The sequence below is a fragment of the Ambystoma mexicanum genome, chromosome 2q (assembly GCF_040938575.1).
Source record: "Ambystoma mexicanum isolate Mex_15411 chromosome 2q, UKY_AmexF1_1, whole genome shotgun sequence".
Lineage (NCBI taxonomy): Eukaryota > Metazoa > Chordata > Amphibia > Caudata > Ambystomatidae > Ambystoma > Ambystoma mexicanum.
This window is the reverse complement of record NC_090924.1, coordinates 1,218,704,867-1,218,729,487: the sequence shown is the minus strand read 5'-3', so window position 1 is coordinate 1,218,729,487 and position 24,621 is coordinate 1,218,704,867.

The following is a 24,621-nucleotide window of genomic DNA, read 5'->3' as shown; positions in this document are numbered from 1 at the left end:
GCACTGACGGTTATGAGATAGAACAACTTAAACGGTTAAAATGTACAACATGTAGTTCAATGTCGGTGGGAACAAATGCGATTTAACAAGGGTTCTGTTGTACTTACCAAAATAGAGTTAAAATGTGGTCGTGGGTGTAACTTTACTGCTGAAAGGATTGTCACAATCTTGAGCAGCTGTTTTAAAGGTTTTCATAGACTTTATTTATAGCTTGTTTTCAATATTGTGTTTATAAAAATCACTTTGTACTCTCTGACGATGTCTGTGAATATACATATGTCGGGCTGTACATTTATTAACCAGCTGTTTTTCTTAACAACCTTTGGCAGCAACTCCTGGAATTATCACAATTTAAGCCTGATAATGTTGGCTCAAATCATAGCATTTGGCGACTTATTTCCAAGTGTCTTACAGAGGTATCATACAAAACCAACTGGGGTAGAGGCTAATAATAAAATGTAAAAACACATTCTACGCTATGACTGGCGATCTTTGAGTAAGAGTTAAAATTTGCTTTGCAGGCAGTGGTTCTATGTATAAGACCAGCTCAAACAGACCCCACAGAATAGGGAAAAGTCACAAAAATCAGATGGGGAGGCCAAATTTAAAACAGTATTTCAAGAAATGAGTTAGCATTATGAAATGTTTAAAACCGTACTGCAAAAAGAAGAACAAGTCTAAAAAATCATGATCTTTTCCAAAAACCGCCAGCCCCCGAAAAACACCATGGACCTCATTACAACCCTGGCGGTATGGAGTGAATGGCGCAGTAAAATGTGCCGGCGCCGTTCACTCCGTACCGCCGCATTAAGAGTTCCCCTCGCGGGACACGGTAAGCACACTTGGGAAAACCAGGCATGCTTACCGGGTCCCGCGAGGGGAAGAGGGAGCAAACAACGGGCCATCTCGTAATGGCCCGTTGTTTGCTCCCTCTCCAATTCCCATTCAGCCCTATCGGAGCTGAAATGGGAATGGGGAAGGACCGTGTCCGGGTCCTTGGATGGAGGAATTACCGGGCCTTCCGAACTCGGAATGGTCCGGTAAATCCTCATTCCGAGGACCCGGACCCCAATGCGATTTCAGCGGCAGCCATGCCGCCAATAGCGGCATGGTTACCGCCAAACTCGTAATGAGGGCCCATCTCTTGGTCAGTGAAAAAAGTCAGAATCAAAGTGGTGCCTCACTTCAAATACTTGGGAGTTATCATTGACGGGTCGCCTCAAGAGTCGAAAATGCAACAACATCTGTGGACCAAAGCCAAACACTTGTCATCCCAATTGAGATTGATTGATCGAAAGTTTGGAAAATTCTCACTGATCCCGGCCATCAACTTTTATAAGGGAAAGATGGTTCCAGCCCTAATTTACGGTATGGATGCCACGATCACCATGCCTAATGGGCTTTGGCAGAAACTAGAGGGGTATATTTGGAAAACTCTCCTAGGCCTCCCAAATAAATTCGATTCCCATACATCATCGGTCAGGAGTTGGCCTCAACGAACTGCAAGGTCCTGCAGAACTGGATTCTCCATAAAAAAAAAAAAACTGGAAGAACTCGTATGCTCAACAGATGACCTCATCACTAATCCACAAAGAGTAACTGAAAAATGGAAAATTCAAGACTGGATTGCCACCACTGAACAAGCAGCAGCGATTAAGTTTTTAAAACACCTCCCACCCACGTACAATAAGTTCAAATCTCCTTTGGCATACTGTACAAAATTCCTGGACAAAAAGCTCTGATGCACATTTTTAAGAGCACGACTCAACCTGCTCCACACCAGAGAAATCCTGGGGATAAGAAGGCTATCCACTATCACAACCTGCAGACTATGCAAAACCCCAGATTCCTTTGAGACTGTTCGTCACCTCTTGTTAAACTGCCCCTCTCTAATTCAGGAATGCATGGCTTTCTTGTCCCCATTATGGGTTGACTCCATCTTGATAGAAGAAGACACATGGTGGTGCCATCTCATTTCCGGGGAAAAATCACGCTGGGCTGTAGCAGCGTCTAAATTAATGGAAGCAGCCTTTAGTAAAATCATCGCCAACGGGCATCCATCTACAATGGAAATCCTGACGGCAGAAGGGCCCGTCCGATCACAGACTCTCTCCCACCAGGCAATGAATGGCACGGAAATTTGTTAAAGACTTTCACTTGCCACGCATCAGTTCTGGTATGAGCCTTCATTTCCATACTACAAGACCCAATTTCACAACCTCGGAACTTGGAACCAAATCTTCTGAACACTTTATGACTCTTTCTTGTAAAAATCATTGTCTTTGATTATACACAAGTAAATAAAAAAAAATTAAAAAAGAAGAATATTGTACAATCTATGGTTCAAAGCACTTTTGAAACTGTGAAAGGGTCTGTTTTGACATTACTAAAGCATCTGAAGTGCAATACTAACGCCTTAGCGGCGGAGGGTTGTTAATTCGGCATAGGTTTGCAGGCAGATATTACGATAGCCGCTGGCCGGGTTGTTCAACACACAGGTAAGGTAGATTATGAAAGGGTGATGTGCGCTAAAGTGGGGCTGGGTGGGTGGCGGTAGGAAAGAGTGTGGTCATTTTGGTGAGGTGGTAGCCAAGGGCGCAGTGAGGTGGGGTTGTGGTTGGTAGTAGGCATGGGTGAGGTAGGGTAGGTAGGTCATGTAGTCAAGAGTAAGGTGGATACATGGTGGAGTATACAAGCGTGAGCGGCTGAGGGTAGGCACTTTTGATGTAGATGGTTAGGTGTTGGTAGACATGGAACCAATAGCTATTGGTTTATCTAGTTCAAAACACTAAAACAACAAATTGTAGTCCAGATTATTCATACCACAAGCATTGGCAGTTGCTAACTAGATGCTGTGCTTCCGAACATTCCTTCCTTAACTACACTCTAATTCAAATGAAAAGAAATTAGCCAAACACTGGCAATGCATTTCTAAACTACATGGTGACAGTCACTGTGGGATTTACAAAACAGTGCATTTAAAACATGTGTGATCAAGGTACGGCCATGTTGGTGTTTACACTTCGCCATGACCACACCTGCTCTGGGGAGTCGCCATTGGACACGTCTCTCACACACGTAATGCTGTCCCATTAAGAAACCCTCTTTCTTTCAAATGCGTCTTTGTTCTGAAAGGCTTGTTATGGTTTTAAGTAAAAAACAAATCTGAAATCAGTGATATGAATACACTCTAATGCTCCAGCTTTTGGAGGTGAAACTTGTTTTAAGAGCCCTTCTTGTCATAAAATCGGGATGTAACAGTTAACGAGGAATGGGGCTACAGTCATGTATTGTGCACAGCCACGACCTGCAGAGCAAAGCATACCGGCCACACTCTGCTTCAGGGTCTAATTCCTCCATGGAAGCCAAAGCTACCATAATTGTTATGTGGTCCGAGCTCAGCAGGCATTGCCAGAAGCAACCACAACAAGAGTGCACTTGAGACGCACAACTGCCCCAGGAAACAGACCACTTAAAATCTTAAAATGGCATATAAGTCTGCTGTGATTTCCCTGTCTCTTGGCGGGCTCTGCTTTTCCAATTCCATCAGCCACTTACTGCTCTGGTAGCGCAGACATAATAACAAGCATGCAAAGTTTGGCAAGCAAGTGCGGGGCATCGGTTGCATAGACAGACAGACCCAAACAACTGCACGGTATAATTCACTTAAATCAACATATGAATCAGGTATCCACATGACACTATAAATGGTGTCTGTCTTGGAGTCTGGAGTGTTGCAGCTGTTGGCTGTAATACGCAGCTTAGCCTTGATTAGATCCCACTTACAAACATCTGTGTCTCCCGGGCTGTTAAGATGGGATATATCTGGTTGCATTGTTTGCTAGCACCTACCATTGGTCACTACCATCTTCACTAGCTCGCCCATGACCCTCACTGCCTATGCAGCACTCCAGTTTGGGCTATTGGAACACTGGCAATTCAGTACTGGACAGTGGGCTCATTACGAGTGTGGTGGTATCTCGGCAGTAAATCTGCAGAGATACCACCAAACTGTATTATCGTTACCGCCACTTGGTCCAGCGGTATTACCATTACCGCCACTCAGTTTGGCGGTACTACCATCAGATTACAAGTGGCAGTGTTGTTCAATTGGACTCAATCGGGGATTTCGGCGGAATTCTAAATCTGCCAAAATGTTTGTGCACAGTTTGGGGATTTACCTCCAGCTTGTAGGTGGCGGTGAATCCTCCAACTTTCTGCCAAACCTATAGCGCCTGGTTCATGGAACTTTTAGCGCAGTGCAAAGTGACTTTGCACTGCCAACTAACACCCTGATTCACAGAGGGATGTTGTGAAAACAGAAAAAGAATATTGAGGCTAAGTACCCCAAAAGGAAATACACCGAACACAGGTTACAAAGGAACATACAAAGTACTTTATTTTATACTGAATCCAGTTACAAAAATAGAGCAAAATCGGATAGCTATCGGCCTTCAGTACAACGCAACAAACTCCAGCGTGGTTCAGTGTGCTTAGTGAGAGAACCTGTACATTAGAATGCATTCGCTTTTTATACATTTTAGTGGGCGTGATGCCCAGCCCCACTTTGGGTTAATAATTCCTTTTAATACATCAACGATCTAGGGTTCGTGCCAAGTCTCAAATAACCACATACAACTGGTTTGCCTTTTATACATGTATCAACAAGCGTATGCAATAACTGTGTATTCTAAAGTTTTCCATGCAGGCTTTCTTAAACATTAATACAACGTAGTTAAACAGATGTTCTTCGTTCAGTATTTGAATACATTGTCTCAACATATGCTCGATGATTACTTTTCATTGTACAAGTAATCCTTCTACACATAGGTCAGTGAAGGACAAGGTCTCAGTTCATGACCTCAACAAGTGGCCTGCAGGCAAATTACATATTAGCAATGTACAGAGGTAAAAACGGCCATGTTGTATTCTGGAATGACATCGTCCACCATTTTAGCTCACAGGGTGACTTTTACACACCGAATCCTAAAATGGCGGCTTGAACTAAAATGGCGGCCCACATGGATTTAATGTCAGGACCTTGCAACACAGATTTCTTTCCCAAGCGACTTTCAAGCAGCTTGGCGTAGGCCAATATTAAATATATTTATTACAATAGGAGGCACGGTATACTTTCTATTTCGACAAACCCCCCTTTTGGCCTATGCCAAGTGCTAAAACTACTTTGGATCTTCTTGCAAATAACTCCATGCATCATTGTCCATGCACCCTGAATCACTATCAGAAATATCTATTGCCATTAGGTCTTTTGCTAAAATATCCTTCAATACGTATTCTTTGGAAGTCTTATCTGGGGCATACACTTTATGTCCTATCGAACTTATCGCTTGTGCGCAACATCCCCCTAGTATCGAACACATACCAGGCAGACACTGAATACAGCAAACACAAAGACACAACATTATTCCCAAAATAATCAATAAGACCGAAAGCACCTTCCAACCCCAATATCGCAAGAAGTCCCAGAACCAAGCGCTCAGATCCCAGTTTCCCTCGGGAACATGCACTTCGGATCTAAGGACATGCAGTTTCTGTATTGCCTTGAAGATAGTTTGGGAGGTATCTGGTACGAAAACAAAGCAAGCGGACCCCACTAATTTGCATACTCCACCACGCTCGGCTAGAATGACATCTAATGCCATTCGATTTTGAAGTGCTACTAATCTTATGACCTTTTGTTCTAACGTCATATTATAGAGTATGTCCGTGGTCCGGTTGATGGTTCTCTCCAGTACTCTCGCTAGTTTTCTGATATCTTCTGAATTTGCTATCTGCCCCCAAAATGTCACAACTGATTTAGCTGTATCTCCCAAGACTTGTGCTGGGGTGTCACCACTCCAATCCCGCCATGGACGAGCCTTTGAAACTTCTTTTGCACTAGCTATAAATACCCCAGGTAACAGGATCCCTAAATAACAGGTTCCCTGCCAATCCGTAGGCAACCATGGGAATGCTACATTACCGCACACAAAGTAGATAGATTCACCTACATGCAAAGGTCTGATCTCCCCAGTCAAATTTGCAACGTTGGCACAACCTAAAAATGTTCCCATTGACTGAGTTCCATTCCTCTGTATGCAAAAAGAAACTGAATCGGGGGTATGGTTAACAGTGTAAGAAGGAGGCATGGCATCCTTATTGCCTATCAGAGCCATTTTAAAGGAAATCAAAGATTGGAAAGGACGGGACAGTTTTGTCAGAAGGCCTAATAGAAGCAACATTCAGTTTACTCCTGTTTGCAAAAAGCGAGCATCCCGGGGGAGTCAAGACACGTTTCTCAAAACTATTCAAGTTGGTGCCATCAAAGTTCCCTGAGATGCTATCATTCCATCGGCCAAAGAACAGTGCTCTAAAAGAAGCATAGCAGGCAGTTGTCAACGGTAAAGGATGAATATACCAACCTAGCCCCTTATCCCCGTGTTGTGGTAAATGTGAGCAGACCCAGCAGTTGAATTTATTAAAAATGGCATGTGTAGCATTCATGATAAGTACAGTGTTATTGTGGTACCTTTGTCTGTGCTGGGAATCCCGAGGGGATAAAGTGTGCAAATGTACAAAGGGAGTAGGAACAATGGGTGCACTTTCAGTAGGCAACAAAAGTTCTAAAGAGTGAGTTTCCTCGAGGTACCATAATCCTAAGGCAGCAACTATTAAAAACCCAAATATCATTATAAGAATACAGCAATACATTTTCGGGGCCCAGGCATTTTGTCCATTGTCCCAGTTGGTCACCCCCTTATTTATAAGTCCAATACGAGCAGTGGCAGTAGCAGGCATTGTAGTCTTCGGATGAAAAACCCAATGTTTGTTGCTGGCGACCCCCCGGTCGCGCAATTTCTTAGTCCTTCCACAACCCTAGCCAACAGAATCCCTTTTTTTCCTCAACTTTGGGCAAAGCAAGCCCTCAATGACTCTTTTCCTTCTCCGAATGTACAGCTGAACCATGCCGTAAGTCTATCTTCATGGTCGCAAATTATATCGTACTTTTCCTGGTACTGATTGATCCGGAAACAATATATCGTCACTTCCTGCTGGAAGCAATGTGTCGGAGGCAAGTGAAGAGGCTGAATCTGAAACAGCAGTTTCGCTGGTGCAAAATTTGTGGAGAGTGTGGAGACAAAATGGCAGCTTCCCCAAGCCTCCCAGGCTCAGAGATATTCTCTGACACACGCTCAGTGCTGCTTACTGCTTTGGGATCATTGGTTGCAATATCAGCAAGGGGTTCTGTTTCTTCTGTAGCATGTGGCACAGGGCGAGGAAGTTTCTTGATGTGTGACGCGTGGATCCTGTTCTTTCGCCCAGCTACCCGCACCGCTGTCTGGGTGACCAACAGGACCTAGAATGGCCCACGCCAGCGAGGCGCAAAGCAGGGGGTGCGCTCAAATGATTTGACGAGCACCCAACTCCCAGGCCATATGCCGTGGCCCAGGCCCTCGTATCGTACAGGTAAAGCTTCTCGTACCTGGTGATAAATCAAATACAGGTTTTTAGTCAATTGGCTACAATAATCTGAAAGTAGTACATTTTCAACATTCTTTAAAGTTCGACATTTTGGAAGATTCCAGATATTGGCAGGTTTCCCCATTACCACCTCAAATGGAGAGAGCTCAGTCTTAGTTTGAGGGGTTGCACGCATGGCTAGCAACACGATCGGTAAGGCGTCCGGCCATTTTAGTTTGGTGCTGGCACATGTCTTAGCGAGCTTGTTCTTGATGACACCGTTGTGTCTTTCTACTAGTCCGGCGCTCTGAGGATGTCTGGCCGAATGGAACGGTTTGTCGATTCGTAACGCTGTGCATATCTGTAGAATTACAGCGGCGACAAAATGTGGACCATTGTCCGACCAGATAACTCTTGCCAAACCGAACCGGGAGAAGTACTCCTTTAACATGGTTTTCGCAGTGGTCATGGCTGTAGCATCTTTAACATCATCAAGTTTCCCCAAGCCTTCAGCCCACCTCTTAGACTCTTCCATTGTGGCACTCTTCCATTGTGGCATCAGCTTGGATATCCCCTACAGACCCAACACCCTCATCCATTACATAGGCATCTACAGTCTCCCTTGAAACATACATCTCCGAGAAGAGATCTGTGGCAGTTTGTCTAGCTATCTGATCAGTGAAAGCATTCCCTTTTCCAATATCATCTATAATCTTTCGATGTGCTGCACATTTCATAACTGCTAACTGAGTAGGGGGCGCACGCGCTGAGAGTAGTTGCACTATTAGGGAGCCATGTTGAATCTTGGTGCCATGCGAAGTTAGGAACCCTCTTTCTGACCAAAGCCTCCCAAAGTTGTGAACCACCGCAAAGGCATACTGACTATCAGTATATATATTTACTTCAAGCCCTTCGGAAAGTTCACAAGCTCGGGTCAATGCTATAATCTCTGCGGCCTGCGCAGAATTATGCGTAATTCTATTAGTTTCCACAACCGTGCTCAATGTAGTGATTGCATAAGCGGCTGTGGATGTACCATCCGGAAGTTTAAAGCAGGTGCCGTCACAAAACAGCTATCCTTGTGGATTATCCAAAGGAGTATCTTTCAAATCAATTCTACCCTTTGTTTCTTGTTCGGTCATATACAAACAATCATGTGACTCTTCATCGCCGCAAGTAGAATCTTGCGGAAAAAGTAGGAGTTCAGCCGGATTAAGGACACAACACCTCTTAATTTGAATGTGAGGAGCAAACAAGATCAATTCATATCTTGTCAACCGTGCAGAAGTGAGGTGTTGCGTTTGAGTTCGGTTCAATTGAACATCTGCAGAGTGAGGCACCATCAGGGTTAGATCATGGCCTAGGACCATTCCCTCACTCTGTTTTACAGACGCAGCAGCAACAGCGACAGCGCGCAAACATCTTGGCAAAGCGCATGCTGCAGGATCAAGGGCGGAAGAATAGTAACCGCACGGCCTATTATTCCCTCCATGTTCCTGTGTTAATACAGCCAAAGCACATCCATCACATTCATGCACAAACAACACAAAGGCCTTTTCATAGTTTGGTGTGCTCAAAGCTGGTGCAGAGCATAATGCAGTCTTAAGCAAGTCAAACGACTGCTGGTGTACCACGTTCCATGGCAATGGTGAAGAAATGCCCTTCTTTGTCAAAGCCACCATTGGTTTGATCACTAGTGAGAAATTCGGGATCCACAACCTACAGTAAGAAGCCATACCTATCAAGGCCCTAACTTCCTTCTGTGTATTTGGGACAGACATGCCAGAAATGTGTTTTATTCTTTCAGGTGTCAATCTTCTTCCCTCCTTTGACAGGAGATAGCCTAAAAAGGCGACCTCCCGACAACAATATTGACATTTTTTAAGCAAAGCTTTGTGACTATGCTTAGCTAGATGAATAAGTAATAACGCAGTGCCCTCCTTACAGGCACTCTCAGAGTCAGCAGCTAGAAGAAAATCGTCAACGTACTGAAGCAAAGTACAGGTAGAGGGCATTTCAAGGGTATCAAGTTGTTCTTACAAAGCCCTACTATAAATACTAGGACTCTCTGTGTACCCTTGAGGTGCACGAGTAAATGTAAACGAGCGTCCCCCTAAGGTGAACACGAACAAATATCTACTATCCTTGTGTACAGGAATACTAAAGAATGCATTCTTTAAGTCCACAACACTAAAGTAAGTAGCTGTAGCTGGAATCATGGTTAGGATTGTCATTACATCAGGCACAATTGGAAATTGTAGTGCCACAACTTTATTAATGGCACGTAAATCAATTATAAAACGGAATGGAATTACATTATCACCTTTCTTGTACACGGGTAAAATCGGACTATTACACAAACTTCCTGAAATGTCTTCAATCACACCGCGATGCACAAAATCGGAAACAATAAATTTCAAAGCTCACTCGCCCTCAACCGAAATCTTATTCTGGGGAATGCGTGGCAGCTCAATTCCATGTTTCAAAACTATCTTAACAGGCTCAATCTGTAAAACACAGACATCATTATCGTCGACAGCCGACAAGCGCTTTGGTACATCAATGAATTTTGGAGGCAAAGGTCTAGTCAAAAATTGCGAGGCAGAAAATTGCTGTGGTGAAATCGTCAAGCGCACTCCATCAGATGATAAAGGGACCCAAAGAAATACGTACCGGCACAGAAACCGGAAAAACAACTGGTGTACCGGAAAACCCTACAGAAACATTGGTTTGCCCTGACAGTGGAATGTTTGGAACCCGTGAAAGATCAATGGAACACTTCTATGATCCAGTGTCTATCAAAAACTGATGTTTCCTATTTCCCACCACCATTTCAACGTAGGGACCTTTCTGATTGACGGGAATAGGTGTAGGTTCCAAACCCTGCTTCGGGCAATCCTAACGAAACAGAATATCATCAAAAGGAAGCTCTTCAGATAAATATGCAGCGGAAGGATGATCAAATATATTCCTAGTGTCCTCACTCAGAATCTGATTGTCCTGCAAAAAAGGTTGTTGAGGGTCCTGTGTAAACTGACCTCTACCAGGGCCTCCTACGCCCGGGCGACCTCTGGATCGCCTACCCATATTACCAAATGTATTATTAGACCTTTGTTGAAGGACGGGGCATTGTGCTCGCCAATGACCCTCTCGACGACAATAAGCACACTGGTTAATATTCACAGGACCCAAGGGCACATTACCCTGCGGGACATACTGACCTCTAACCTGAGAACTACCCCCTCTGTGGCCCCTAACAATTTGCTGCAATAGCATTTTAGTTTTTAATTCGCCTTTCTGTTTTTCAATCCTATCTTTTTCATTATTGACACAGTTCTCATAGTACTGAGCCATGTGCAGTACTTCTGATTGTGATTTCGCCTGCCAAGCGCTTCTAGAAGTCATAATCTGTGACTGGATGTCAGGCAGTAATCCACGTACAAATTTGTCCACAAATAATCTTTTCCCAGACTCTGTGCCTAAGTCTTGTCCACTGAAATCCGAGGATACCTGTTTGAACCGATTAAAGAACTCGGTAGCACCTTCAGACTTTCCTTGGACACAGGCCGTAAGCTTGTCCCAAATAATTCTCTTTTTGGGAATTATGGTTTTTAATTTAGCAATTATTCTATCAGGCAGAGTTAATATCAACTGTTGCGGTCTTTCGCCAGCTGGCCTTTCCCCATCAAGTCTGGTTATATTCGCCCATGTATCTCCCAAACGACGTACATCGTTAATAGTTCTAACTTGTTTCAATAAATCTACGGGCAGGAGTACAGGAAACAACAAATCAATGTCCCCTAAGGTGAACACTGAGGACTGCAAAACGGATTCCATCTCTTTATAGAACCCTGTCAGATTTTTCCTAATATCGGGGATAGATTGCCTAATAGTATTCACTTCCTGTCTTGAGAACGGGACGTGAACAAACTGTGATACATAATGTGCAGGAATGTTCACAGCAACTATATTATTTACAGCATCGACTGCAACCTCAACCTTTGGGACAAATGGCGGAGGAACCTCTCTCATAGGCAACTGAGAAATAGGTGACTCTGAACGCCTTTTAAGCAACCGAGCCAAGTTGAGCGCTAAAGCAGTCGAAGAAGTGTCAAGTGAAAAAGCTTTCTTATAAATGCTCAATAACTCTGTGGGACAACTAATCTTCCTTTTTACACATTCATCCTGCAGGTATTCTACCATTACCTGTATCACTTTCCTCTGCATTTCCAACGTATATTGACTATATGTGTCATATACCTCAACTGGAGTTATCTTTATGTCTGAAATCCATCTAATCGCGTCTTTCTTACAAATTCGCATTTCCTCCGATATCGGTTTACGACACGGAAGGAACCGTTTCTGTACATACATATTCTCCTCTTCATCATCCTCATTCTGTAACTGTTCTAACTCCTTTCTATACCCAAGTAACCTCTCAACGTGCTCATTTACCTTCTCCACAGTGTCTCCAGAAAGCGCTAGAGTATTTAGATCCCTTAACCCTTGCGGAACATCCGCATTATTTAATCTTCCCACATTATACATAACTGAATCCCTAAACCTTCAATAAAAACGTTTTTCTCAGGAAAATTATCCGTATTACAAAGTGTGGCAAAAATGCTAGCTTGATCATCCTTCTCCATACAATGCTTAGCCCATGCGATTAACTCACGTTTCTTCTCCGGCGGTAAAGTATTGCGAGTGACAACTTTTGTTCCTGTACAATCGATCGATTGTAAGCGGCTCAGGACCACTTGGAAGAGAGGGAGCAGGCAAATTCGATGGAGGTACTATAACTGGTGCGATAAAAAGAGGAAGAGGAGCAGGTGGAGGGACAAACACTGGAGAAATAGGAACAACAGGTTGAGCAGGAAGAGCAGGAAAAACAGCAGGAAGAGGTACAGCAGTGGGAAGAGGAACATACGGAGGTGGCGCAGAGGCACCAGGCCTTGGTTCATTTAATATTTTGTCAATAAACTCATCAGAAATATGAAGATCTTTAGAAGGATAGATTTTCTGAATTCCAAGTGAGAAAGCCCTATCCATATTTTTAGTCGCCTCAGACTGTTTGTTTTGGTCATATAACAATGCTTTTTCAGCGTTCGTTTTATGACGACCTGCATGTTTCTCTCTACCTTTAAGTTGTTGCAACGCTTCTTTTTTCCAATTCTGATAAACATCAAATGCTGCAGGCCTAGCCTTTTTCTTGAACAAGACTGACTCCAAATATTCAATACGAGGGATCTCAAACTACCATTGATTGGCCACTGAAGTTCGGAGGCATGTCTGGTTTGTCTGTGACAAATATCATTAAATACTATACTTCCAATCCCATACTTACAGTACTTAGTACATGCCGGCGACCCCTCCTGTGGTGTGGGACGGCTAAATTCCAAAGATTGTCTTCACTGCGGAAAAATGCCCTAAAGCAGGTAGACAATTTCCCAGGCATATCTCAAATTCTTGGTGTTACCTGGTCAATAATTGTGTCTGCAGATACAATGCGCCAAAATTCAAATTGTCAGGGTTAAATTAAGAATCGGGTCACAACTCACCTGACCAAACCTAAGGAGGACCGATCGGTACTTCTAAGAATCTTACCTAACTAATCTTACCTCGTGTATGGTGATTTCGGCAAATCTGCCCGCCTCCATAAGTGGAGCCTCGTCAAGATGCTGTCTCGGACCACACGCTTATCATCCAAGGATCGGGTCGTGCAGCGCTGTTGAGGTGTCACATCTCGTTCAGGGGGCCCCTTATGTCACACCGTCCGATCCCGGTCCGATAGTGTGTGTCAAACTTCAACAATCCGGCATCAATCTTGAGGGTTCCTATTCGGGCGCCAACTGTGAAAACAGAAAAAGAATATCAAGGCTGAGTACCCCAAAAGGAAATACACCGAACACGGGTTACAAAGGAATATACAAAGTACATTATTTTATACTGAATCCAGTTACAAAAACAGAGCAAAATCGGATAGCTATCGGCCCTCAGTACAACACAACGAACTGCAGTGTGGTTCTGCATTCGCTTTTTATACATTTTAGTGGGCGTGATGCCCAGCCCCACTTTGGGTTAATAATTCCTTTTAATACATCAACGATCTAGGGTTCGTGCCAAGTCTCAAATAACCACATACAACTGGTTTGCCTTTAATACATGTATCAACAAGCGTATGCAATAACTGTGTATTCTAAAGTTTTCCATGCAGGCTTTCTTAAACATTAATACAACATAGTTAAACAGATGTTCTTCGTTCAGTATTTGAATACATTGTCTCAACATATGCTTGTGGATTAGTTTCATTGTACGAGTAATCCTTCTACACATAGGTCAGTGAAGGACAAGGTCTCGGTTCATGACCTCAACAAGTGGCCTGCAGGCAAATTACATATTAGCTATGTACAGAGGTCAAGACGGCCATGTTGTATTCTGGAATGACATCGTCCACCATTTTAGCTCACAGGGTGACTTTTACACAACAAATCCTAAAATGGCGGCTTGACCTAAAATGGAGGCCTACATGGATTTAAGGTCACGACCTTGCAACACAGATTTCTTTCGCAAGTGACTTTCGAGCAGCTTGGCGTAGGCCAATATTACATATATTTATTACAATAGGAGGCATGGTATACTTTCTATTTCGACAGTGTAAAGTGTATTTTTGCAGTGTAAAGTCACATTGCACTGAAAAACTACCTTGGTGCAAAGAGTACTTTTGTAGTGCAAAGTGGCTTTGCACCAGTGCTTTAAATGGAAAAATCTGAAGTACAGGTTCTCACCGATGTAGGCTTTACATGGTCCGGGGCTCAGACCCCATATGGTCCAAAACATGCTTTTTTGCGTCTCCCTCCCCTTTCTGCCCAAATCACAAAACTATGTGTCTTGCTCTTTCTGTCTCACTATCTGTTTGTATCACTTTATATGTGTCTCTCTCGACACTTATCCCAGCTCAAATCATAGTTTCACCCTCTTTCTCTCTATGTAAGTCCCTTTGTTCTGATCTTGGGCCTTGAGACCCTGTCCCACTGAAACATTTCAATAAGTGATTCCAGCAAAAAATCTGAGTATAACGGTGTACTTTTAAGTTATTCGCTTGAAATATTATTGTGTCAGCCTAACGCAGTCACCTCTCAAAGACGTCCAACAATCACAGACTGAATTTGCCCTGTTTTGGCACAAATATTGTCATGTATAAAAGTTGGCAGGCTTTGAAGGAAAGGAGAGTAAGAAAGACAATGTATACCATTGGGGAAGCATGATCTATGGCTAATCTAGGGTGCCTAAAGGAAAAGGAACTGATATACTCTCACAATCCCCACTGAAACCTGTGGAGGGACACCGGGTGGCTGTATAAATGACATCTTTAGGGACTTTCTTTTTTCCTTAGGACTTTACATTTTTGAAAAAAAGGCACAGTGAGAGTAAATGATTTGCCAAGGATCACACACGTTGCTTAAGTGGTAAAACTAGGATTTGAGCTCAGTCTGCGATTTAAGCACTTGGCTACATATCGTGCATCTGTAGTTAGTATAAGTATATGTTCAGGTTTGGGTTTGAAAAGATTACATATTTTAATAGCAATACATTTAAAAGTACAACAATTGCATAAAACACTAACTTGACATTAAATAAATCGTTTAAAAAACATGTGGAGCAAAAATAGGATTATAGACTTATTTTACCCAGCCTGACTAGGAGATTACACTTTTTCACGGCGACCGGAGCACGTTCAAGTGTTTATCTCCTAAGCATCCAGTACCAGGGTGCACAGCCAGCCAGAGGGCTTACACTCTTCACACAGTGCATATGATAGAATCAGGCAGGCGACCCCTCTGTGCCTCGCATGAAAACTGTCTCTAAGTAAATGCTGAGCCATGATAGCATTATGCCACGCAATCACAAATCAGATGTGCCGCCCCATGGCTGAAACAATGAAGTCACTTTTGCGTAATTTAGGACACATTGTCAAACACAGCCAGGTTGGCTGCTAGTGCGTCGTCCAGGAGCACCGGTGTAAACTGTGCTTTATAGCATGTCCACGGAGCGCTGTAGCCGCGTCCATTCACCTATACAGGCCCCTGTAACTCACCATTTGGGACGGGAAGAGCGGGGTTTCACTGCTCTGTTAGCGCTCCTCTCACCAGTAGGCACCTCTTTTAACCTACTACAGCCACGAATGCACTCTCTGCCACATCCATGGTAAAACATATTTGTAAACGTGTTTTTAATTCACTTGTCTGCCACATAATGGCATTTTTTAGTTGTCGCACTGGCCTAGACTTCACCATTCCCTCTGATGCAACTAGCACTATCACAGATTTAACACCATACTAACCAGTTTTTTTAGTTGGTTCAGGTTGTATTAGCCACAGTTATTTATGTTAGCCCTTTCAGCAGGTTCTCTCTATCCTAACGAGTTCCTCCACTTTTTCCCCTTTATCCTCAGGGGTCACTTCAGTGGTGTCACCAGGAATCAAATTTAGGAGGGGCAGAGAGGGGGTCAAAGACAAAAATAGGGGGGGCACAGACAAATGTAGGGAGATAACATGGTCACTGCTCGTTTTAGGTAGGGGGGGAAGGGGGGGCACAGGGTTTCACAGGGGGATGCCACTGGTTCACTTCAATCTCTCGTATATCTTTGGTCCTGAGGAAGGCGGCCATTATATCATCCCGCCGCAACGTATCTCACCCCTGCGTCACTACCCAGTTCCACAAGTGTGGTGCACCATCCAGGAGTAATGCTGGCGCAATACGTAGACCCCGAGTTGAATTAAGAGATATTAAGACCTCGTAACAGCAATATCTTTAAATCCAGGGTTGATCCACAATACATTTTTAGACCCTCCAACAACTGTATTTTTACATGTGTTGCTTACTTGATTCTTCACCAGTTTATACATTGTTTAACAGATAGGCTAATCTCTCAACCTTAGATGAATGATTCACGTAGCTACAATGAGAGATTAACTGCTCATAGACTAGTTTTTGGTCTATATATGCTGTAGGATTTATGCAGATCTTGCAATTTGTTTTTTGATTTGTCAACAACATTGTTTTGTTCCAAATAGTAATTGAACTTGTCCTGAACTCTTCAAACCTCTACTTCTTCTGTGCTTGTTCTTTCTGATTGAGACTTCAGGCCGTTCAAGTCATTATTGGTCGTATATTTTTGTGTATTTTGTAATTGCTATCACTAATTTGATATGTGGTATAAAGAATACAAAATGTGAATTTTACATTAATGCCAAGTAATTAGCACAGTGTGTTCTAGCTTCTATGTACCTGTGAGCAGAAACAAGGACATAACACTATGTGCTATCAATTAGCACAGGACGCACAAGAGAGCCTAGACTAGGTGTTAGTCATACACACCTCCGGCAGGATGATTTATCCTTGATAGACATAGAATGAGACAGTTTATAGTGACTTTTTACACTTTTAAACTACACACTCTTCCCTGTTGGGACATAAACCTTTTGTTTGTTTGTTGGTGCCTAAAGTCCAAGCCCTGGCCTATGCAGCTGCACGGAAACCACAAACCTCCCCAGGTCACCACTTCTCATTTGTCAGTATATAGGATCCTGACGTGCTGAAAGTGCTTGCTCCAGATGATAACCTACTTTTATGTATCACCAAGGCGCAGCAAGATGTTGAGTACAATTAAATGGCCAGAGCCCCAAAGCGACATATATGGCACTAGTAACGGGAGCAAATGGAAATAGTGGAACTGGCTCTCTTAAAACTGCAGCACAAGCCGGGAGTTACTGCATGTCCATAACGTCAATATACATGGCTGCAGCTAATGTTTTTATATCTGTTATGTTGTGCACACCAGTGTATTCTTAGAAATGTATCATGTTATGCCAATAAAGGTTATAAATAGCACTATGTTCAACTTTGCGATAGATGTAAACAAATGTACATTGTAGAAAATCAGTTCACAATTGGAATACATGTAACCCTAAAAAGGGTTACAAAATCAGCTGCTGCTTACTTTTAACAAACAGTCGAAACAAATGTATTGTTTTATCTAACGTATCAAGTTTTGTGAAAAAGCATTTTTACATAGCAGAGAACATGAACTTGGGTTGCTACAACAGGACAAAACCTTTAACTTAGAAAAAGCGTACCTTTATAAATGAATGCTCACAAGAGTTTGCGTTTTGATACATTTTATTGTTATATCTGAAAATGTTATGCTCCGAAGGATAAATGTTATTAGTACCCATTATGGGCATGGCTTATGAGTCCCAGCCAATGAGGAAACTTGGAACCGGGGCTTTACCACATGGTATCCCACTCCCTCTGAGCCTCCGCAGAGAAGGAGGCTGCCATCTTCCCCCACCGGGTGCTCAGGCAAGTGTACGTGTCCCAAACCCCCTCACCCATCACCCTTTTTTGCAAATTCCCCCTCCTCACTTACCTTGTGCAGCCTGGTCCCTTGCCAGCATTGGGAAAGCAGTCTTTCTGGCGTGACCCTGCAGTCTGCAAATGGCTACCATGGAAAGGGAGAAGGGACTATGTGCATTCCCTTCTCCCATTCCATGGAGGCCATCTTGTTTTTTTTTTCTTATTCTTTTCAGGTTTCACAACTTCTATTAGTACACTGGTCCAATGGGATGGGATACTAATAAATATAAGCCTCTTGTTCTGGGGCATTACCACCTCTGGAGTGAAGAAGTGCAGCTATATTCAAGCAGGAAACAAACGTTGCATGCAATGAGTTTATGCGAAGCGTTCCATGTGATTTTGAAAAATCAGGCACTAAATGGATTTAAATGCCACAATGAACCTGGAGGTCGTCTGCCAGAGTGATGGATATTGCACACAAAGCATTCCATGCACATTTCCACAAAATGTTCCCAAGCAAGCTTATCTCGTGGATAAGGTTTAGCAGGCCTCAGGGATCTTTGTTACCGTTGCTGTCAGGAGAGAGAAGTGGCAGCTGCAACCATCACCCAAGAAGACTAGGGGAAAAGGAAGACATGAGGCCAGACAGGGGCCTTTGTGTGGTCCTTTGGGCTGAAGACTGGCTCTCACCTGCCGGTCCCGGTAGGCCAGAAGAACCATGTTTTTGAAAATTGAGGCACTAAATGGATTTAAATGCCACTCTGAACCTGGCGGTCGTCTGCCGGAGTGATGAATATTGCACACAAAGCATTCTGTGTGCATATCCGCACAATGGTCTCAAGCTGGCTTACCTCATGGATACTGTTCAGCAGGTCTCAGGGCTCCATGCTGCTGTTGCGGTCAGGCAAGAGCGGGGACAGCCTTCGACCACCACCCAAGGAGAGCAGGAGAAAAGCATTCCCTTCAAAATTGCCCATGAAGATGTACTCATAGGAAGGGAAATGTAGCCCCAGAGCAGTGACATTGCATTGTCTATAAAAAAGGCCATTTGGATGGAAAAATATTGTTATTAAGAACAAAATGTAATAAGTCAATCAACATAAGGTTATTTTGTATGAGGCTAATGGAACATAATGTCAACTACACCATAAATTCCTTGTTCATGTTTGATACTTGTATGTAGTCAAACATCAAAAGTCACCACTTGGTAACAATTATGCTAAGTAATCTTACTGGGTTAAGATTTTACATTACAAGTGTCTTCCATATAGAATGTGTCACTATCCTGAAAGGTACACTCCCTATTTCTTTGGTCTCGGGGTGCAATTCTTACAGAAGAAATCAAAAGTCTCATAGACCATGCCCTTGCTGAATGCTGGATAGAACAAGATGAATATCGTTTCTTGATTAAGACTTCCCCCATGATTCTAACTTTTTATCTCCTTCCCAAGGTGCATAAAAATCCCCTTATTCCACTGTGCAGACTCATAGTATCCACCATTAACTCAATTCTAGAACCTCTATCGATCTATGCAGCTTTTTTCTGCAACCTTTTGTAAAATCTATGAATTTGTTTGTTAAAGACACCACCAGTTATGATTAACCTACTTCAGGATGTTTGTGTAGATCAACAAGATATCTTAGTGACACTTGATGTCACCACAATCTACACTAGCATCCTGCAAGATGAATGTTTATATATCATGGAAATATATTTAAACAAACGTATCGACACTTTAACTAAAGTACCTACAGCATTAATTTTGGAATGTATCCGCATTGAACTAACTGAAAACTTTTTGTTATATGACGGAACATTTTACAGACAAATACATGGAACAAGCATGGGGGCCACATTTGCCCCTGATTTAGCAAATGTATTCATGGACTATTTCGAATCATCATCTATCTACCATCTCGACAACCCCTTTAACAGCAACTTGACCGAATTGTGAAGGTCAATTGTACCATATATGTGGGGGGAAACCCCCCACAATCCTCCACCCAACGCCAAACCCCCAACATCCCTATATATATATATATAAATATATATATATATTACCAAACCGACATATATATATATATATATATATATATATATATATATATATATATATATATATATATATATATATATATATATATATATATATTCGGTCAATTGTGAAAAGGTCAATTGTGACCCTTTAAATTCGGTCAATTGTTCATTCGAACAATTGTAAATGAACAATTGAACAATTTGGGTAATACCATATAGATGACATGTTTATGGTGTGGAGGGGCGACCTCACTTCCTTAGTCAATCTTTTAGTCTGGCTCAATAATCACAATGAACATATTGCATTTACTTTAACTTGTGATTTAAAACAAATTCCCTTTCTAGACTTACTCATCTACAAAAATGACTCAGGCAACCTGAGGACCAATCTCTATCGGAAACCCACCAATAACAATACCTTACTTAAATATAACAGTTTCCACCCATTAGGACTGTGTGAAAATCTACCAATAGGCCAGTTCTTAAGAGTAAGAAGAAATTGTTCTAACATGAGTGACTTTATTAAGGAAGGAAAAGATCTTAAAAAACAATTAAAAATACGAGGCTATCCAGGAAAATAATACACTCTGCATGCACACGCGCACAACATGCCAATAGAGAGAGGTGTTTACACCCTAAAAGGAAAATCCAGGAAGAGAGAATTAACTTTGTAAGTACTTTTAGCCCAATTAGTAATGGATTATGCAGAATTATCAAAAAACACTGGCATATTCTAGCATATTCTAGCTACTTCAGAATTCACCTCAGTAATACCTAGATTTGCCTTGAAAAGAAAAAAAACTACATGGATATTCTGGTACATACATACCCTAAAAAACAGGTGTCTCAACAACAAACAACATTATGGCACCTTCCACCTGTAACTGGGCATTTTAAAAGCAGCCATCGAGTTGAACGGCAAAATGTGGGAACTCTGAAATTTCTCAAACTGTTCCACAGATTGGATGGTACATGGTATCAAATGCCCCTGCGATCTGCTTTACATAGGTAAGACCAGCAGACCAGTTAAACAACGAATTTGTGAACACAGGTCCTGTCTCAAAAATAAAATTGACAAAAAACCTTTAGTGGCACACTATGAGGTGAAAAAACATAAGTACACTGACTTTATGTGGTTTGTGATCCAGAAAATCCAACCTACAGAAAGAGGGGGCAAAAGGGAACTCTTACTAAGTCGCTGCGAGCAACATTGGATTTATACCCTTAATACCGTTAATCAAGGCCTGAATTCTTCGATTGAATGGAATACCCTGCTGTTCTGATTTACAAACATTGAGGGTCTCTGAGCCATTGAATAATGTATCTATAATAGGTTTCTCATTCTCCGGCGTTATCCTCTAGCCTGTGCTTATGATACACCATTTTATGTGAATACATCCATTTTCTACCTATTCCATTTATGTGATAGTTCCCAAAATTGTACATACAGATCTTGACTGGTTAATATTTTCCCTATGAAGTCGTTTTCCAGCATTATGTGGTGGCACACCCCTTTCGCATATCTGTACCTTTAAATAAAATAGACCAGTCCACCGCACGTAACCTTTTTTGGTGATGTGTTAGCAGTGAGGCCGGCTTAGTATGCAATCCTTTTGGGCTATAAAAAGCCACACCACTTTCCTCAGCGATTGCTATTCAATGCAAGTTTTCAAGCAGAAGTTCTGTGCAGGCGTTTCAAAACTATCAGAGTAGAAGTAAGTCATCTCTCCCTGTTTTACACTATCTCGCTCATGCTGAGCTGAATTTAGTGCAGCTTGCCGGTATTTAACTACTGCATTAACACATACGTGTTCCCTCTGTCCTCTTGTTTTATCGCGGCTGCTAGATTGCGAAACCACGCACAGCAGCAAGCGAGAGTCAGCCATTCACCTCTCTGCTGAGTACTTCAATCGAAACAAGATAGCAATATCTTTTTTTCCCTGCACCTCTGTAGTAAGTATCTGCAACAGTCTGTCCTTATGTAACAAACTGTGTTTAGTTCGGTCTTTTATAGCCGTTACTTATTAGTTTACTATATTCGTGTCCACTCTGTTTCCAGCTCACTGACCAACGCATATGGTCTGCTGTTTTGTGAAATCTGAAACGAGAAGCCACCGCCTGGGGCGCTGAATTAACAGCTGGTCCATTTGCTGTTCTAGGTTACAATGATTCTTTTTTTGAGGTAAATCACTGTTTAAATAACACCGCTCCTTGCCAATAAATGGTGTTAGGCCTCTCCTGATCACGTTCCTCTGTGCAGAGAAAATAATAGTATTGCAGGATTCATTTATCTCTGCAAAGATAGGAGACAATTGAGGGATGCTTTTGGACTTAAAAAATTAGTTGAGATTCCAACATTAAGGTATTTAGAATTAGGAGGTGGGTTAAGCAGTTATTATTCATCCCTAGACCTTCCAGTAAAGTAATGACCATTATTGTGTTGCAAGTTAAAGAGAAATGTCTCTCTTGCCACATTGATGAAATAGAGCATCCTACATCAAATTGCAAGAATTATTCATTCAATAGAACCACTATTGGCCTAAGTCAAGCCAATAGCATCTCACACTGCTTGAAGTTGTAAGTAAAAGTCTGATGTCGTTTCATGTTGTCTAAATGTCCAGCCAGTTGGATTGAGTCTATAGAGATCAGAATGCAGAATTTCTAAAATGATAAGCTAAAAAATGCCTGTGTATTGTGAAATACGTGTGGATCTATCACAGAATATTTTCTATTGACAATGTCGTTTTTTACTGTTTTATAGATCAGTGATGTTGTACACATCATACTCTGGGGTAAATCATTCATTTGAAGCAACTTGGAAGAAATACTCTGTCCTGAGAAGGCCTGTATACTTGTTGTGAAAAGACACTAGGGATAGTGTCCAATATAAAATTGTGGCCGAAACATGTCGACGATCTGAACATAGACTACAAATAATAGTAGCCTTCTGAGTTAATTCTGTACAGTAATGTCTACTTAGTGACTTACACCCCCTGTGATTATTTATTTTTATATCAACAGTGATTAATATTTTATGTACATGTCCAGTTTCTTAACTAACATTTGAATTGTGTTTAATATCCAACAATACATTAATTACTAAGTACTCTTGTGGTTTTTGCTGTGACTATGTCTAAAATAGTGCTAAAAATGTACTAAACATGTTCGTTCACTTGGAATGACAATGTTAAAATCACACCATCCTTGTACCTTCAAGAAGTTTAGAGAGCGGTAATCAATTCTCTGTTCTCTGTTTATTTAACTTCAATATAGAATGGCAAGTATCTCACAAATGTATTCTAGAGTATATCATTTAATTTATTTAGAGTAACATTCTGTTAGAGAGCCTATTCCAATTATACTTGGTCTGCAATGTGGGAAGATGTAGACATGCTGTGAGCTCCGTTATCCTGCCAATCCATTGCTGGCAGGCAATAAGCAGCCCACCATCGAAGGCACACATTCTAAGGCACTTCCTGTCCCGAGCCCCATCCACACAGCTTCCATCTGCCTGGAGGAGTAGGAGCTCCCCTGACTGCTGGACCAGTTCCCCTGCCACCAGGAGGGCCTGGGCATCATCTAGATGCAAGGTAGGCCCCAGGACATATGCCGCAGAATATTGCGCTCTGTCACACTTGACCGCGTATTTTGATGCTAATAAGCCCATTATTACTTCGCAAGCATCCTGATCTCCGGCACTGTGTCGGATAGCAGGCTTTGATCTGCCATCCTACTATTTTTGCACCATTTGATCCATGCCACCATTGCAGCCCACGAGGCTCAGCTGCTACAAGATGGCCGCCCGTATCTTTGTTCCTGCATCAGGTCTCTAGCGCTCAGCTAGGACCTGCCTCTGCGTGTGATTGGCTGTGAGCTCCGTTATCCTGCCAATCCCTTGCCGGCAGATTCTAAGGCACTTCCTTTCCCGAGCCTGTCCAGAGGTGACAGAGGCCAGGGCCAGGAATTCTGCACGTTCGGTTCGCTAATTAATCTGCATGCCTACACTCAGGCTGCCTGGACTCCCTCTATATGGTAAGCTCCCTGCTGGCTCACTAGCATGACTTTACTTGTAAAGCTGAATGAACTGTTTAAAATCGTATCTTCACTAACCTGACTTTGGGCCTAAACGTCCACCTCTGATTTAGCCTCATGGCACTGCCACATCATAAGCAGTTGCACATCATTGCTCGGGCCTGACCGCTAATGTACTCTGCTCCATCTCCTGTGCATCCAAGCCATGTATGCAAGTTATATCCTGCCTGTTACTCCTAGCACCTATATGGACTGTTCAAGTACTGCCCTGTCTGATATTTGCACCTGTACGCCTACATTGTAGCACTACAAAAATTATATTACTGCTTGCCTAGCTCTGCAACTACACTGACCGCTTACCACTGTGGTGCTTGATCCATGCTCCCAGCCCACAACGTGGCAGCAAAAGCGCCCCCCGCATTCCGAATGCCCATTTGTGTTACTGCCTGTTTACTGCTCCTTTTTAAACTCATCTGAGTCACTGTTTACCTTTGCATCTTGAGAGGCCAAATTGTGCTTTCACTGCCTATCAGTGCAACTCGAATGCCCATTTGTGTTACTGCCTGATAACTGCTTTTTTAAACTCCAAGCATAGCTCCTGTGCCTATTGATTTAGCCTACAGTTGACGTGTGCCCATTGATTTAGCCTATTGCTCTCGTGTGCCCACTGATTTAGCCCACTGTTTAAGCGTGCCTATTGATTTCGCCAACTGCTCTCATGTGCCCATTGATTT